Genomic DNA, 18,434 nt, shown 5'->3' with positions numbered 1-18,434 from the left:
AGCACGCGTGTACGTCTTCACAAAAAAGGTCTCCTAGGTCTCTCAGGAATCTTAAAAAAAAAAACTGTACAGGAAAGCAAACATTGCTCTTCTCTCACACATTCAGCAAAACCATCTCATCATACAATCCTGCAAACATTGGTCCTCTCTCAACTCTCACACAAACATTGCTCCTCTCTCAACTCTCACACAAACATTGCTCCTCTCTTCACTCTCATACAATCCTAGTAGCATATTTGCACATCCTCATGTCAGGTAATGTTCTCCTCACTCTTACCTATATATATATTTACATATTTACATATTTACATACATACATACATATATATATATATATATATATATTTACATACATATTTATATATATATATATATATATATATATATATTTACATACATATTTATATATATATATATATTTACATACATATTTATATTTATATAAATATATATATATATATTTACATACATACATACATATATATATATATATATATATATATATATATATATTTATATTTATATTTATATTTTTTTATATTTATGTATATTTATATTTATATTTTTATTTATTTTTATATTTATTGTTATATATATATATATTTATTTTAGAAAGTGAGGAGAAAGATATATATATATATATATATATATATTTACATACATACATACATATATATATATATATATTTATATTTATATTTATATTTATATTTATATTTATATTTATATTTACATTTATATTAATATTTATTTTATTTATTTATATTTATTTTTATATATATATATATATATTTATTTTAGAAAGTGAGGAGAAAGATATATATATATATATATATATATATTTACATACATACATACATATATATATATATATATATTTATATTTATATTTATATTTATATTTATTTATATTTATATTTATATTTATATTTATATTTATATATATATATTTATTTTAGAAAGTGAGGAGAAAGATATATATATATATTTACATACATACATATATATATATATATATATATATTTATATTTATATATATTTATATAAATATATTTATATATATATATATATATATATCTATTTTAGAAAGTAAGGAGAAAGATATATATATATATATATATATATTTTATTCATGACCTAGGAAGTCTTTTTGCTAGCTTTCGGTGAATTTATCTGCTTCCTTTTCTGCATAATTTGTATTAAATTTGAGTTTGTATATCACTTATGGTATATTTAACTGTATATTAATGCCTTGATTTTGAAATTAGATGATATGTCTAATTTTGATTGCTCATGATCAAATTGCACTCATTCATTTGCACATCCTCATGACTTTTGTTGTTTGGTTTGATATTTTTATTTATATTTTTGTTAGAATTGAGTCGAAATTTTGTAATGGGGGTGAGTTTTGTCTTTAATTTTTTTATTTGTTTGAGTACGAAATGATAATGATTGAGTGTGTTTGTATGTGATGTGGGGTGAGAAGTTGTAATTTTTGTACTTTGAGTAGATATTCAAGGTTTTCTAATTGATGTTAAATAAAAGAGATAAAATATGTCACTAACATATTATACTTTACTCTCTAATAGGTTTACAATCTCTGAAGAATATTGATATAAATGTATACTATGGTGGACCCCTTGACAATCCTGGAGAGATTGACGGATTCCCATTTAGAGGGCCGGGTATTGAATGCTACTACATGATGATACGTCGTAAGTTGAAGAAGTTGGATGATTTGAAGAGGAAAATAATGCACTCATTGAGTTTGAACCCTGCTTGGTATGACATCAAGATTATTTATCGTTACCCACAAGAAGTCCTTCATGAACGGATAAATTACGGGTATATGGAGATCAAAGAAGACAAACATGTAAAGATGATGTTTAATAGGATCCAAAAAATGCCCCAAGTAAATGCTGCTGAGTTGTACGTAAGTTCGGAGCCGCTTGTAGAAGTTGATACTGAGGTGGTGCAACAAACAACTACGGCTTTACAATTTACAGCCCTAGATGATGGATGTACTACAATGGGAGGGTATACAATGGGAGGTTATACGCTCCCATCTCAAGATCATGTTGCCAATACTGGTGAACCCCTCCATCCTCAAGAGACACATTTAGAGGAGGAAGACGAAGACGAAGATCATGCCGCGAATGATGGTGAAAATATTGATGATGTGGATGAATACGAAGAGAGGATTGAGCGAGGCGACTTTGAGAACGATATGGATGACCATGAAGTTGTTCCCAATTTTGAAGAGGAAAATATGGAGTACCATGATGAAGGTGATGCAGACCATGATATTGGCATCCAGCATGATACAAATGCGACTACTGCCTACAGACCTCCTGCCGACTCATTTTACGCAAATACTTGGGAAAATATGGTTGATCCTTCACGTCTTCAGATACCATTTGTTTCAACTTGGGAAGATGGGATGCATTTTCATAAAGGGTTGACTTTTGCAAATAAAGAGGCGGTGAAGCGTGCATTGATAATATACGCAGCAAATGATAATAGAAATTTTATAATCCGGAGGTCGACCAAAACTAAATTGTGCGCTGCATGCATTGACGACAACTGCAAGTGGTACGTTGGGGCATTCATGAAGGTTAAACTTAATGGTCTATGGATGGTCACGTCTTATGTGGGTCCACACACTTGTATACCCTTTGGCCTGCGAAGAGACGGTAAAATGATGGATTCTAATTTTGTTGCATCAGAAATTGTGGGAAAATTGCGACAAAATCACACTGCTCGTATACAAGATCTCTGGGACATCATACATACTAAGTATAAATATGAGCTTTCTTACTATAAAGTATGGGACGCAAAACAAAAGGCAATTGCTAAGATATTTGGGGATTGGGAGGAGTCTTACCAAAGGTTGCGAAAGTTGTTGTTGGCATACTTGGATCAGGATTCGGGTACCCAGTACAATTATCACACCATACCTAGGCCATACGAGAATTCTGCGTTATTGCGCTATGTATATTGGGCATTTGCTCCATGCATTGCTGCATTCCGATATTGTAGGGCAGTGATTTCTATTGATGGGACTCATTTGTATGGTAAATACAAAGGGGTTTTGATGATTGCAATGGCAACTGATGCCAACCAAAAGGTTTTGCCTCTTGCCTTTGCTGTTGTGGATAAGGAGTCAGAGGCTAGTTGGGGGTGGTTTTTAGAGTGTCTCAAGGCTTCGATTGAGCATGTTATACCTGCCAACGGCATTTGCATTATTTCTGACCGACATAAAGGTATCAAAAATGCCATTCGACAGTGGCCTAGAGGGAGGGACGGAACAGAACAGGTATATCACCGATATTGCCTTCGACATGTTGCTAGCAACTTCAACAAACGCTTTGATGACCCGATTCTAAAGGCATTGGCCTTGAAAGCTGGATATGCGACCCATGAAGCTAAATTTGAATCCATAATGCAAATCATTAAGGAGGCCGAGATTAATTTACTGAGGGGTGTAGACCCTACTGCTCGCCATGTTGCACGTTGTATGCTATACACATATTTAACCAGTGAGGATGTGGACAAATGAACCCGATCACATGATGGTGGAAGACGTTACGGGGCAATGACAACCAATATCTCTGAGTGCTTTAATGGGGTACTTAAAGGTGCCCGCGGTTTGCCCATTGCGGCAATGGTTGAGTTCACTTGGTCCAAACTTGTTGCATATTTCCACGATCGACATAAAAAAATTACGGAAGATCTCTCTCGAGGTAAGGTGTGGAGTGATTATGCAATGGAGATCTATAACAAAAATGCGCAGAAAACCGCAGGCCACACTGTGAGGAATTTTAATCATGAAACTGGTGTATATCAAGTGCTTACCCCGTACAACGACCATAGAGGTGGAGGGGGAAACCACAGTCATGAAGTGCACGCATTTGATAGAATATGTGGTTGCGAAAAGTGGCAAAACTTGAAGATTCCTTGTTCACATGCAATTAAAGTTCTTCAAGGTCTGCACCTCGATGCGACCAGCTATATTGACCCATGTTATAGTTTGAACAACGCCATTCACACATATTCACATCATTTTGTGGTGCCAAAGTCGAGTCATTGTGGAGGGACGTTCGCGGACCACGGTGGGTGCCCGACCCACGGCTATTGCGGGCCAAAGGTCGTCCTGTGGCCTCAAGAATAAGGAATGAAATGGACGGGGTACGACGAGAACGGGGAAGCCGGAGGGAAGATCCGGACTTGAGGGAGATTCAACCGAGGCAGCGATGTGGAGTGTGTCATCAAGAGGGGCATAACCGTAGAAGCTGTCCCAATTCCCTTGGGGCTTCGACAAGTGGTAGTGCTACAAACTAGGCAAGTGCTCTCACTGTTTTTATATAATATGCTATGAATTTCATTTGGTTTTTGTTCTTCGCATTTGGAAACTAACGATTGTATTTTCATGTTTGTCAGGCGAGCGAAGACTCGATTAAAGTTTTGGCAATGTACGTGGGACTTGTCGTTATCTTCTGTATATGCATGTACAAGTGTTTTTTTTTTCTTTGTTGAATGTTGTTGCCGAATGTAGACTATGTTAATTTTAGTTAGTTGTTTTTTTCTATATTTTGTTTATTGTTGAATGTTGTTGTAATTGAACTATTTGTTATCCATTGTACTCGTCACATTAGTTGCGTTGTGCAGCTTTTGCCTAGCCAGTAATGAATAGTAACTGTTTGGGACCGGTTGTTTGTTTCTTTTGTACCCTTTGATTGGTTGTATCTAGTTGTTTACTGCTGTAGGGGAAGGGAAAAAACTAAATCTTGTTTACCGCCGCAAGAGGCCGCAACCAAAAAAAAAAATCCCGGTGGAAATCGAGTCTTTGGAACTCGATTTCCTTTTCAACATTCAAACGCACTTTTTACTAATGTAAATCGAGGCTTTTAAACTCGATTTTTAAAGGCGCCATTTCCGCGGAATATTATTATTTTTAAAAGAACCACTAAACTAAAAATCGAGGCTTTAAAACTCGATTTGCAAAGGCGGCTTTTTAGTGTAAATCAAGGGTTTTAAACTCGATTTTATATATGTAAATCGATTCTTTTAAACTCGATTTTTAACGGGGCCAATTCCTAGAATTTTGTTGCCATTTACCATTAGATATCTAACATTTTCGTTAGTTGTCACAGTCCAATATAACAATTTAATCTATCATTTATTTTTATTTTTTTTACTCTAGTGTTTCGCATCAACCACTCGATGGTTTGTGGTATTCACAGGCTCTTACACTCTCAAGATGACACCGGAGGATGGTAACAATCAACTGTTGACCTGCATTAGCTTCAAATTCAGTATCAGCTTTGGATCTTCTGCGTCTGATAGTTGAATACCTTGCTGATGTTTGCGGTGTTGCAACGTGGTGTTCATGAGAAAATGACTTGTGGCCATGAAGCTACAAGGTATCCGATTTTCTCATCCTCATAAGCCTTGTCGAGTCGAATCATCTTGTTCCTCCCCGCTCCCACAATGGATGTCAAAATATATTGGTCCAAGATACGGTGAACTCTCTTATTTGTATGCTTAATAGGGACATTTCCCGGACGGAGAGGTCGGATAGTGAAGATGTCGGTGGATTGGTCGAAGAATGGCCTTCTAAGAAAGACATAGGCCATATGTTTGAGTTTATAGCATGTTATGTTGCATGTGAAAGAGCTAATGTCTCAAAAAGTGTCCCGAGTCGATTTTAGAATACTTGACATCACAAAATAATTTTCCAACTAGTGTTTCCTCTCATCACATAACTTCAACAAGAAGGGAGAAGCGTGTGCTTGCCCTTCTAGATTTTATATGGTGTGTGGTTTGATATTTTGTTCAATTGCTGATCTCATTTTTTTTTAGTTTGCTTAAAACAAGTGAGGGAAAGGGGGATTCAAATGTAGGTTCTCCTCGTAAAAGAGACCGAGCATATTCATTGAGCCACAAAGCTCTTGGTTGATAATCTCACTTTTGACAGTAGTTGTTGAAAGCTTCCAAGGTTTTTTGTTTGTGTGTGTGTGTGTCAGTGCATGTAGTTTAAGAAAAGATAAGTTAGAGTTTGCAGTGAAAGAATTTGTTGATGTGTATATTTTGATATCAATTATGTTTGTTACCTGCAAAGAGAGTCATTTGGTTTCATTGATTCTGACTTTGTTGGATGACTTGTTTCATCATGCAGATAAAGGTAGTGCCTTTTGACATTCCAGTGTAATAGTTGGTTTCATGAAGGCTGAGCAGTGAAAATAGAGGTGACAAATTCCAACACCAGAAGAAAAAAATAACTTCAGCAAAGCTGTTTGATAGGAAAGGTGCTCTTGATTTGGCCTCATGGATGTTTAATGTAGTCACATCTGTCGGAATAATACTTGTCAACAAAGCCTTGATGGCTAAATATGGCTTTAGCTTTGGCGGGTTGCCTCTCTCTGTCTCTCTGTCTCTCTTAATATCATATTCAAACATTCAATTTGATTAATTTTTCTCCTTTGCATTACTTACATAATACATGTCATGCTTTATGCTTTAAATTTCCATGATGACATCAATGAGTTATCTGCGGGGTGTTTGGGTTATAGAGACTAGTTACAAAGATTTTATTTTTTACTTTTATAATTTGTAAACTCCTTATATAGTATAAATTGCCTTAACCGGCCCTGCAGTGGTTTTTCTTTTGGAGATGTTTTTTCTACTTTATCATTTGGTGCATTGCCAATTTGTGGTTAATAATCACAATCTTGCGGAAGACAAAATTGAGATAAATTGATAATTAATCAATAATTTCGGTGGATTTTCAACTAAATGATCTAAAAAGATTTCAACCATGAATTTAAAATATGGGATAAATATTGCCACCAGTCATTTCAAATCAATTGTTGTCAATTAGGGAAGTTTATTGATATGCTAAGGTTAAAAATTGTATCTTATTTAAAATTTACAAGAAAAAGAAAAAGGAAAAAGAAAAAGAAAAAAAAGAAACAAAAGTAGAGAGTTAAGGCGTGACGTGTAGGAAATTATTTGATTTGAGAAAAAAAGCTCGGTGGTTTAGTTGTTTCAAATGTTAGATCTGTTCAGTGGGGCTCATGGAACCTTTGGAAGTGGAATGCCAAAGGATGATCAGAGTCTTTGATGACAATGGAGATGGACGAATTGATTTCAAAGAATTTGTCAAAGAATTTAAATAATGACATTCAGTATTACTTTAGAAAAGCGAGTTTTACTCACGGAATATTGAGTTTAGACCATAATTTTCACCAAGCACTTATAATTCTTGCAAACACTAATACAAGTACATCTTTTCATAACATACCAACAACGAACAATAGGATCATTTGCCCTCACGATCAACAACAGATCAGTTTGTACAAAACGTGTAGACATCAACAACAACGTTGAATGTTCGTAGGTAGAAATTTTTGGAAGTCATCATTGCTTGAATCTGAGGAGTCTGAAATGTCACTTTCATCATCTAACGCAGTAATTTCATTAATAGACTTCATGGCTCGCTCTTGCGCCTTCCCCTTTAGATGCTTCCTAGCTTTTTGGACTGCATGAAAACGGTCTAACCGCCTTTGCATTTGATTGTTCTCTTGTTCAAGGCGAGCAAGTATGTTGGCAGGCTCATCTCTAGGTAACTCGGTTGAGCGTGCCTTAGGAACTCGTAACCCGTGCCATCGACAATACACCTCCAACTCACACCTCTTCTCGTATAGGGTTGACCATGGTGGCTCTGCTACGGTGAACTCCATTGCGGTGGTATCTGTACTTAGTTTTGTAGGTTTGCCGACCATGATGTGGCCAACGCTTCCAAGACTCTCGTACGTGTATATTGGCATATTAACGAAATCTCTCTTCTTTCCAACCCATTTCCCTCCATAGTGGTCTGTGTATGTTTGTAGTTGTTGATCCGCCGGAACTTGTGATAATTCATTTGTTGAAGTAGATTGAAACTTGTTTCTACGTGTACGAGATGATGTTGAGGCGTTGCGACTCATAGCTTACTCAACCTACAAAGTTAGTGGTGTAGGAATAAGAAAAGAATTGTGGTACATTTATAACCTCATTCCACTGTGTATTCAATAATAAAATTTAACATATTCAGGCTTGTCATGTCAATACAGCCGGAAAACCACGATACGAATTTTTTGTTCAAATGTTCCCAATGTCATAGTGAGATTCTCTTATTCGGCGTAGTTGCGATGTATCGCTATGACTATTCAGTCGAACAAGTATTCATGTGAAGAGTATTTAGCATGCTTGTGTTTCATCCGACATAAACTTGACAAGACAATACCGAGTTGTGTTAAATGCATCATAAACTTTTCGTGGGTCTTCGCATCCTTGAAAACGGTGCATTGCAAAATGATGCAGATCCGTGTATTGACGTGAGTGTGAATGATATGACTAGATAGGTTCAACAAGGCCGAGCTATTGAGCAAAGACATGTAGCACTATGAATATCGTTGTAGCAATGGTGGACAATGACCCCCAAACTCGAGAATTTGTTTTAATAAATTTAGATTTTGAATAAGGGCTCTCAACCTAAACATGTTGTCTCCAATTATATATGTAAGTACACAAAGATGGATCTTCCTGACCAAAATGGAACAAAGTGGACTGAATGGACCAAATTAGACCAAATCACACCAAATCAGACCAAATCAGACCGAATGAGACCAAATTAGACCAAATCAGACCAAATCAGACCAAATCAGACCAATAAAAAGAATGTAATAAGAGTTGGCCTAGCTAGTTGGGAAATGTGCTAGAATGAGAAAGGAGCATGCAGTTCTAGTAAATCCTTTGTGGACTCTTGAGACGGAAGCAAAGGTTCACTTTTATCCTTTTCCAACTTTTTCTTCCTTCTATATGAAATTCCCTTTTGATGATGCTATTTTTGTTCTTAGAAAGGAAAAGCTAGCTGACTTTTTAAATTAATAATACAACTTTTCATTCCTATATTTATTTGGCCTAGAATGCATGTTTGAACATCACAATTGCGCTTATTAACAGCTTTGATTGCCTTACTAAAAAACTAGGAGTGTGGTCTCGTATGAATCAATGTGTCTCCTTTCGAAGGCACAAAAAATGAAAGAAAATTCATGTTGGTATGATTGAGCCTCTTTTTCTTCTAGCAAAATTTGCGTAAATTATGATTTCATCTCTATGATAGTAATGTTTCTGGTCCATCATTTAATGAAAAACAAAAAAAAAAAAAGTTTGGGAACTTTGTTAAACTCAAAGAAACTTGACAATTAATTAAAAAAAAATGAAAACATTATTTACTAGAAGATGGCCGAAATTAACTAGAAAGATAGTTATGAGTTTGACTGAGGGAGAAAGAACTGTATTTGCATGATGTAATCAATGGACTTTCACCATTAGAGAGAGTGCGTGTCTGGGACACTTTGAATGGTGAAGAAAGAAAACAAAGATTGGAAATTGGAAGACAACAGACAAAACATAAAAGTAATTAATTGAAATTTGGAAGCTGCTAAAAAAGTACCTCTCTATCTCTTTCTCTCTCTCTCGGAGATGATGATGGGGTCAATAGGGGAATGATTTCCAAATGCGCATGTTGGAGAAGAGAGACATTTTAATTCGTGGGTGGCAAGACATTCAGATTCATATTTTTAAAAGAACCTACAGTGAAAATCGAGGCTTTGAAAAACGATTTTCAATTTAAATCGAGGCTTTCAAACTCGATTTTCAATGGAAACCTAAATCTTGTTTACCGCTGCTGTAGCTGCAACCAACAAAAAAAAAAAAAACAAAATCCCAGTAGAAATCGAGTCTTTGAAACTCGATTTCTTTTGGTAAATCGAGGCTTTTAAACTCGATTTTCAATGTAAATCGAGGCTTTTAAACTTGATTTTTAAGGCGGCATTTCCTATATTTTTTTTTTAAAAAAACCACTAAACTAAAATCGAGGGTTTTAAACTCGAATCGAATAGGGAGAACATTTTCACTCTAAGTCGAGGCTTTTAAACTCGATTTTATATGTACATCGGGGCTCTCAAACTAGATTTATATTTTATCTTTTTCCATTTATGCCAAACCGAATTTGAAAAAACGTACTGTAGAAATTGGACACGTGATTTTCATTTATCTTTTTGATATATTTTTAAAAAGTCACGTAATAAAATCGAGCCTTTCAAAGCTCGATTATTTTTTACTATGAAAGAAAGGATATATTTAAAAATCGACAATTTGAAACTTGATTTTCACATTAAAGCAATCGAATTTCAAAGGCTCGATTTATACATTTGATAATTAATTTCAGATAAATAACAAAACTATGAAATTAATCTAAAATAGAGGGTGTTTAATTTCAAACTTCGCACAATTACGTGTTTCAAAGACATAAATTAAATAGTTTAGTTTCTAAATTTGATAACTAATTCCAGATAAATAACAAAACTATGAAACACATCTAAACTACAGCTATGAAATTTCAAACTTCTGGAATTAAATAGTATTGCAGAGATAGAAGATATAAAATTTTTCCTCTTATACATGGCTTATCAAGACTGAGAAGTGGAGTTTTTTATATAATAAAAATCATGCATTGGATTAGGTGGCCTACGTGAAGCTGATTGAATTGGATTGAAGTTGATGCAACTGAAGAAGTTACGACATAAAATCTAAATATCTGACCATTAACATAATAACCATTACTTTAGTTTCTAGACTTTACAGTTGCAAATAGAATACCTATACATACAATCTGGTCCACTGGGGACTCTTGCAGCAATACAACAACAAGATCACAGTTTATTTTATAGGTACACCAATACATTTTATGATAGCAAAAAAAACTGTCATATCTCTTTGAAGATGCCTCAAGACAGTTAACCGCAAAATCAGCTCCATATATTGAAAGTGGTTGAAGTCTCCAACGACTATGTGTCCATAAACTCACATCATAACCCACGCCGCCATATAAAATCAATCATTGGGTAGAAATGTTGCTGATTTCGTCATTTTATGGAGGTTCATATGGTGGCCGGTTTTGAAGTTCTGGTTCAGCAGCAGCGAGATTCTCTTTAGCTTAATGATTCTTTCTTGACAAGATTCTTCTTGCTCCTTAGGTCTTCCATTTCGTTATATTTTTCCCTTGTACTTGCACACCCTATAGAAAATGTAAATGAACCTCCAAACCTGAGAATAAATACAATCGTGTGACAAGAAACGTACAGCTACAAGGCACCACAGGAGATTCTTTCTTCACAAAATTTAGTAATTAACTCTTCAAAAGTAATAAGATAGAAAACTTACGTTAACATGCATTGTCCTTAATTTCGCCAGTGAAGGTAACATCAGGCAAACGCAAGCTTAATAAAAAAAATATTGTGACATTAACTCCAATTTCCTGCAGATTAGAATTGAACACTGTAAATGTTCCAACATCTAACACCAGAGTCACAATAGACAAATATATTTCTCATAACAATCAAGCTAAACCTTTAGTTGTGTACCTGATAAGCATAAGCTACTATAGAGAACATAAGATGGGACTATAATGAAGGGGGTTCTCGATTTTCAAGTGTTCTTAGTAGTAATAATGGGAGCCATGAGTTGGAAACTGTTAGAGTAGGACATGGGCCAATCATGTAGGGTATTGCCTATTTGCGTGATCTACTTATAATTACAAAATATTTTCTGACAAAATGCAAGTGAAAGCAGCAAAATTATCTGTCCAACAAACGCAACCTACCAACACTGCTGACTGGATTGAACATATAAATCATCATGAAACTAAGCAATCAAAGCAATCCCTATGGAACTGACCTTGCATTCTGAGTTTACGTGCAGACATGACATATCACTGACCTCTGACCACCAACCACATAAACAGCACAGGTTCCAGTTGATGTAGATTCATCCTTGGGTAGAATGTACCTGATTACAATTTTCATAATTGTCTTAACTCCAATAAGAAGGTGAAGACATAACCAACGTTCAGTGCAAGTCTAAGACGAAGAGAAACTCACATTAACACTGGCTGATTTTTAATTTTTTGTCATCTCCTCTCCAAACTTCTCATTTCCAATGGAGCCAATGTAACCAATTGCACCATTACATTTGGAGCATCCACTGGGAGAGACAACAAAAAACCACTAAATTGTACGTAGAATCCTCAGGAAAATCTATTGCAGTAGAAATTTAGCTTCATTTGGAAATGAATAATTTACCTTGATTGAATGTGTCTATAGGGGGTGCAAGTACGAGGGAAAAATATAAAGAAATGGAAGACTTGAGGAAGCAAGAAGAATCTCGTTAGGAAAGAATCATTAAAGCTAAAGAGAATCTTGCCTTCTTGAACCGTAACTTGAAAACCGGCCGCCATATGAACCTCCATAAAATGACGAAATCGCAACATTTCTACCCAATGATTGATTTTATCCGGCGGTGTGGGTTATGATGTCGGTTTATGGACACATAGTCGTTGGAGACTTCAACCACTTTCAATATATGGAGCTGATTTTGCGGTTAACTGTCTTGAGGCATCTTGAAAGAGTGCAAAACCTGCAAGCTGCCTATTTTCAATGTTTATTAGGGATGGAGGGCCAATTCAGGCTTCAAATCTGTATGTGCTATTGTCCTACAGAAATGAAGAGTGCGTACATTTTTAAATCTAACATGAACCACTAAACAAGACAATTAATCATGTTCCATTGGTCATATTAGTTAGGTAAAATTGGGCGTAAAGGCAATCGGTTGAAAACGTACATTTTTTTTATCTATCGTAACCTCTTGTTTAATTAACAGTTCAATGCATATTTCACAATCAGATGGTAATGTGAGGATACCAAAAGAACCACTAAAGCACTCAGTTTCTTGGTACTGTAACTCCCTCCAAAATCACAGCTGATTTTCTGACTTTACCTCGCATGCATTTACCCACAAACAAACCCCCCATATCTACTTATAATTCAAACATGTGAAAGGCATGTACATCCCAATAAAAATTTAAACTTTGCTAATTCAATCATGAAGCTAACTTCGACTACCCTATTGAGGATTTCTGCCAACCCCTACAATCCTAGACGTCATTGTAAATCGGGCCGTAGGAAATAACGATTTTTTCGAATATATACAAAAGAACTTCATAATAAACCATTGCCATGTTGTATTTAATCATAAGTTACCATCAAAATCCCTATAAAAAATAAATAAATAATTAAACATGAATAAAAGTTGTCCCACATGACTATCTCAACCAACATGTGTCCAACAAACTATAGCCAATGCCCAATTTTTTAGCAAAAAACCTAAATTACAATGTCCTTGTTGCATAGCTTTGTGCTTTGAAGGTTCTTCCTTGCTTGTGGGAGGATTAGAGTTAGGAGGATTTTGGATTTAGGGTCAATTAATAACTAGGGAAAGGATGAGAAAGGATTTCATTTAGGTTTGCGTAAGAGATGGGAAGATACTAAGATCAAATCTACCTACAAGTTGTGAACAGTGCACCTGAATAGTAACGTGGACAGTAATGCGGATGGTAACAGATGCGCGGTACTTTTGATGGCACTTGAATGGGAGTGGTACTTTTGATGAGCAGTCCTACTACCTGGTTATCCGTGGCATTACTGCTCATTCCTTTCCTATAAATGTTAGCAGGAGCTTGAATGGGAGAGGTACTTTTGACGTTCGGTCCCATTACCGGGTTATTTGTGGCATTACAGCTCATTCCTTTCCTTCGAAGAGTATTTAGAGTGTCAGAGTTCCTAGGAGGATGTCTTTCTTTTTGTGAGAAGAAAGAGGAAATTGAAAGTGAACAGAAGGTATTTCTCATTTTCAATTAAACTTGGTACTTATCAAAAAAAAAAAGTTAAAGAGAAAAGAAAGAGGGAATTGAAAGTGAGAATTGAACATTAAGGCCAAAGTGCCCTCAATACTCAATACACTCAATTTTTCCATTCAGCAACTCCATCTTTCTTTAAGTGCAATGACACTTCTATAGACTCTAGATCTTAGCTTTGCCCAATAGTACTAGAATTCCTACTTTGACTAACAAACAAACTCCTGAACGAATTGGACCAAAGGCCACACATCAAAGTCCATAAACTGAGTAAGACTTACCTATAAATAAATTAAAACCCTATGCCAGCAACACTGACTGATAACTAAAAATTATGTAGTTTTTTTTTTTTAACATAATTAGAAAAATACCCTTAACACTAGAAAAAAAAAAAAAAAAAAAAAAAAACCCACACCACCTTCCTAACTTCCCTGTCCCACTTCTCCTCACTGCACCACTGCCACCCCCTTCCACAAAAAAAAAAAAAAAAACAGAAGCTCCTCCCACCACCACCTACTAACTTTTTGTTGGTTTTAACATAGAGATTTTGTGCAACCAAATAGTAGAAAAAAAAATTTAGGATCCCAAAAAAAAAAAAAAAAAAAATATATATATATATATATAACAATTTATTTTCCTTGAAAATATTGTGTAAAAAACATTTTCACTAGGAAAATGCTTTACATAGTAACAAACAGAGCTACTAATGCAGTTGCTGTCGGTGGAGCCACTCAAGTTTATTATTAGTTCCAATGCGTAAAACTACTTTCACCAGGTCATCATTTTTTCATATATTTCAAGAAATTTTGTTATTGGTATCATTTTTTTTAAAATATATTTTAACAAATTAAAATTTGTAAATTCATTTCCCAACCATATTTGAGCATTGGGTAAATAACATAATCCATCTTAATCTGTCTCATACTGATGAGTGTATCTAATGCATGTGTGCATACAACAAAATCATCCAAGACAACATCCTTTTCTTCAACCTCCTGTACTAGGACAATCTACTCCTTCGGCTTGATTCATGACCATATAGCTGTCTAAAAATTATATCAAAATCCATACTTATGTATCTTATAATAATCTCTATTATAAATTATCTAGAAAAATGTATATCTAAGTAGGCCCATGGACATATATGAAGTAACATAAACAATATTTAGAGAAAAACAAGACACCATACAATTGATTACACTACCTCAAATGCTGCCACTTGACCACCATTACAAGCCAACTCCCCGCTCGTTTCGAAACTAACATGAGTTTTCTCTCTTCAGCCATCTTGCTCATTTCTGTGACCAATGTCACATGCTTTGAAACATTTCCATGCATTTTTCTGTACTTAGGGTACTTGTCAACAAAATACTGATTTTGTCAACTACTGATTACGTAAATTGGTCAAACTACCATTGCTGCAATAAAGGAAACTGAAGAAAGCATTAAAATATTTATCCAAAAATAAAGATAGGCTTCTTTTGAAAACCTTGTTGGCTCATAAAAGTTTAAAATCATTAAAAACTCAATTTAGTGTGACTAGCTTGTTGAACATACTACATTACACCCAAATCAATGTGAGATCAAAATGATGGTCACTATGTAACCAGTCTATAGGAAAACCTATTTAACTCAACTAGGCGATGCAAGGAATGGCTGAAATTCATCTACACAAGAAAGGATTCACATCCAAATACCATGGTTGCCCGAAGTTTCGTATACACACATAGGGAATAAAGAACTTGCCCATAGTTAAAAAGGCAAAAGAATAATTGAAAAGACAAAATAAAACAAATTAGTTCGAGCTTGCATATTCAAATGAAAGTATACACCAAAAACTACACAAAGTGTGATTATTTATATATAGAAGTATATATATAAAAGCATGCACAAATTTCAATGAAGCCAAATGACAGATTTTCCTTGAATAGATACCAATGCTTCTAAGCAACAAGTACATTCAAAATTCATGTAGAAAATACAGCCTATGGCTCACCCTTCTACATCCGAAGTTCCACTTTCGCGTCTATCTTTTTTCCAGGACGATGGTCTCTATCATTTCCACCAGGATGGTCGGCTCTACGTTTTCTCTCCAATTCTTTCTCCCTTTCATGCTCACGCTCCTCCATTTCAGTCAATTCCTTATGATATATTGCAAAATATAAAACCTTCGGGGTAGCATCAACATCGACTTTGAAACCTCGCCAAGAGAGATCAATTTGTGATGAGCAAGCAGAAAAACAATGGAATTCCTCGGTTAAAGGTCAATACAAATAAGACCTCGAACATGAATATTGAACTTAGATTCATTCCAAAATCTTAAGGAGTATAATGAACACAAATCTCATTATATTCTCATTTAATTACAAAAGACATCAAAAGAGAGATGGATCCAAGTACCTTTACGCTCAACTTCAATTTGGCATGAGCGGTAGAGAGACGTATTATGGTTTCTAAGGTTCTAGCGGTGATTAGAAGTGTTCCCCCAGTCTACACACGAATTGGTAAAGAGAAAAACTATCATTAATTGTATAATATGTTTTTCGTGGATTAGAAAACCCAGATAGTTAATTTCTGGATGTTTGTCAATGGATTACAATGCACTAACCTTTGCATTTGAACTGGTATTTCTAAGCTCGCATATGCCGTTGCAATCTGTTCGTATGCCTGCACAAAAAAGTACTAGTATTAGTTCGGCTATAGCCTCATTACATTAAGGCGGGAATAAAAAACTAATAATTATAATGACCTCATCGGTCGGATCAGCCGAATCCTATGCTTTGCATAATGAATAAATTTCTTAAGAAACTTGATGGTAAGGGTATCACGCTTCCGTCCCCTTTCTACTTTCTTTCCATGTAGCATTCGGTTATACTTGACAAAGACGAGTCGGCATCGTATTCGTCTTCTCTTCCATATCTTGAGCTCCCATCAAGTGTCGCCTCACCTACAATTTAACTCTTTAATCAAGCTCATCATAGAGACCACTAGTATTCCGAGCATGAGATTAGTGTTAACACACCTCCAACTGCAGAACGGTACCGTGCATGCGCAAAACATGCTCGTAGATTTGACGATCAATATCGGGATCCATTTGATCCAATACTATAAATAGTAAATCAAAACGAGAAAGCAGAGAATCGGGAGTCCAATATTCTTCGTCGGAGTCAATGAACGATCATACCGCACAACCGCAAACGGCATGAAATCAAGCTAAGCAATTAAAGCACCAATCACCTAGCATTTGCAAGAAGGTGCACTTGAATAACTACCATATGTACCACTTACAGTTCCATATATGGGATTTGCGGCAGGCCACCACACCGCATCGAGCATTGGGTGACGCATGAATACCGGCTTTGGCAATAGTTACGATCTGCCGCTCCATAACTTCATGTATGGCAACACGATCTTGATCATTCATCTTGTCAAATTCATCAATACGTACAACACCTCGATCGCCAAGAACCATCGCACCGGCTTCTAGCCTTCTTTCTCCCGATCAACAGCCACCGGTCAATTACCATTTCCTTGAAGAAGAAAAATGCCACATAATGCAAAATGCTAGAGCACATGGAGATGCTTTACCTGTTTCTTGATCTCAAGTAACCGCAGCAGTCAAACCAACACCGAAGAACCCCGACCTGTAGTTGATATGGCCAAGGGAGCAATATTCATAATGGCTCTTAGAAGTTGAGACTTGGCAAATGTAGGATCACCAACCATCATCATATTAATGTCGCCGAAAGAAACAATTAATCAGTTTATTAACATTCAACGTTCAATTCTTATGCTAGGGCCTCAAGGAATGGTCCCGTATACGTGAAATAAGAGAATTGCATAAGAGAAAGGGTACAATAAAAAAGATGCATATAATGCCGATAGAATATTAGAGAAGAAGGTACAACTCACCCTCGCAAGTGGGTTCCATTCTTTAAGTTCTTTTCCACTCCACTAAGCATCAATAAAATTACAAGCTTTCTTTATCCATGAATGCCCATATATAGAAGGTGCCGTTGAATTCCCGAGTAGGTCAAATGTATCATCTCTCTCAGCTATTTTTTTAATATTTTTTAAGTCTTCGTGACTATAGATAGGTGCATTTGCCTCTTTGTTGAGCAGAGAAACATTGTTTGCTACAAGAACAAGTCCTACACAACAAGATCGGTAAATCAAGCTCTTTATCTCGGAAACATCATGCTATAAAAGGAACAAGGAAATAACATTAGTACACAATATCTACCCGAATACTCAAAACAAAGACCTTGACAAAATCAGTTCAAGCAAAAAAATTAGACAATCACATAGATAGATAAATCCCATGGGAGAAAACACAACACTAATAATAAGAGCACTAGCAATAACAAGAACACCACTACCAACAAAAACAAAGATGGTAATTCAACTTCAACGTTAGTGGACCAACAAGAGCCAAAAAGAAAAAGGAAAAGCAAGCAAGATATATCGAAGGGAGTACTAGTGATATGGGTGTGACTATTGATATAAGAGAAATTAAAATTATTTCCAAGACTTAAAGCGATCGATTTAGTCCCTACCTAAGTTAAACCGATGTAATTTAGCCATAATGAAGCCATAACATGTTAGTTTTTAGTTTGACCAAGTTATTTCGTGGAC

The 18,434-nt window shown here is 35.5% G+C and overlaps 1 long non-coding RNA gene across 1 annotated transcript; it reads right to left on the bottom strand.

Annotated features, from left to right (window-relative positions):
- Window positions 1-10,750: 10,750 nt before the first annotated feature.
- On the bottom strand, window positions 10,751-11,891 carry LOC142606616 (uncharacterized). The gene is made up of 3 exons (XR_012839131.1): window positions 11,786-11,891; window positions 11,273-11,366; window positions 10,751-11,155 (listed from the first exon to the last, which is right to left on the bottom strand). It is a non-coding gene; the product is annotated as an uncharacterized LOC142606616 (long non-coding RNA).
- Window positions 11,892-18,434: the final 6,543 nt, after the last annotated feature.

The sequence above is a fragment of the Castanea sativa genome, chromosome 8 (assembly GCF_040712315.1).
Source record: "Castanea sativa cultivar Marrone di Chiusa Pesio chromosome 8, ASM4071231v1".
NCBI classification, from domain to species: Eukaryota; Viridiplantae; Streptophyta; class Magnoliopsida; order Fagales; family Fagaceae; genus Castanea; species Castanea sativa.
This window is presented reverse-complemented; position numbering and strand designations above follow the sequence as displayed.